We start from the raw sequence: 1,330 nt of genomic DNA on the forward strand, positions 1-1,330 counted from the left end.
CCTGCCTGACCCCTTCTATCCCTCCCATCCCTGCAGGGAGGCCCCAAGGAGCCTCAGCCCGGATTCCTAAAGTGAGTTCCAGCTCTGGTTTAGAGCTGTCTCTTATACACATCTAGATGTGTATAAGAGACAGGTGTTAGGGTGAGGAGAAAGCGCCTCTTGATATGGTGACATTTGAGCAGAGACTGAAGGGTTGGTGTGTGATCATGTGCATGGAGAGTATTCCAGGTTGGGGGACAGCAGGTATAATGAAGCTTATAGGAGGCCATTGCTTTGGGCTGAGCTCTTGCACTAGGTCCAACAGACCAGACCAAGCCAGAATGGAGCCACTTGTGCTAGCTTGCTATATAATTAAACTTAACTCTAAAATGGGCCCATTTTCTAAAAAATAGGAAAATAATCAGAAGGGCACCAGCTTACCTGAGCAGGCATGATAAGGAAAACCCCTCTGTTTTAACACTATCAGGAAAGTCACTTTGAAACGAGCATCCCTCTTTGTGCTCCGTTTCTGCTTCTTCAGCCCTCTTCTGCCTACAAGCCCCGCCCCCCACCTCAGTGCATCAGAGTACCTGTTCTAAATCTGTAGATGGGATGCTGCCCGATTCATGAATTGCTAATAAAAGCCAAGTAGATCTTTCAACTAATTTTTTTAAAAAAGATTTTTTATAATAGTCCTGAGAGAACAGCAAAAATTATTTGCTTGAGAACTGAAGGAAGCAGAGTGAATTAGACTAACCCCCAAAATAAGTCAGACCAGTAGTGGTGGAGGGGTGTGTGTGTGTGTGTGTGTGTAGGGTGGGGGTATTAGGGCTGATAATTTAGGGTTTTGTAAAAACTTGCGTTTTACTCTGAGGTAGGAAGACTAGGGAGGGTTCTGAGCAGAGGAGTGATGTGTTCTGATTGATGTTTTAAAAGGCTCACTGTGTTGAGAATACGCCAAAGGGCAGAAACAGACCTATGACAATAATCCAGGCAAGAGAAAATGGTGGCTGGGTCTGGGCTGGGAGCAACAGAGGTAGTAAGAAGAGACTAGAATCTGCTACCTTTTTAAGAGTAGCACTGGCCGGGCATGGTGGCTCATGCCTGTAATCCCAGCACTTTGGGAGGCTGAGGTGGGCGGACCACGAGGTCAGGAGATCGAGACCATCCTGGCTAACACGGTGAAACCCCGTGTCTACTAAAAATACAAAAAATTAGCCAGGCGTGATGGCAGGTGCCTGTAGTCCCAGCTACTCGGAGGCTGAGGCAGGAGAATGGCATGAACCTGGGAGGTGGAGCTTGCAGTGAGCCGAGATCACGCCACTGCACTCCAGCCTGGGTGATAGAGTGA

Source organism: Mandrillus leucophaeus, unplaced genomic scaffold (genome assembly GCF_000951045.1).
Source record: "Mandrillus leucophaeus isolate KB7577 unplaced genomic scaffold, Mleu.le_1.0 Scaffold198, whole genome shotgun sequence".
NCBI lineage: Eukaryota > Metazoa > Chordata > Mammalia > Primates > Cercopithecidae > Mandrillus > Mandrillus leucophaeus.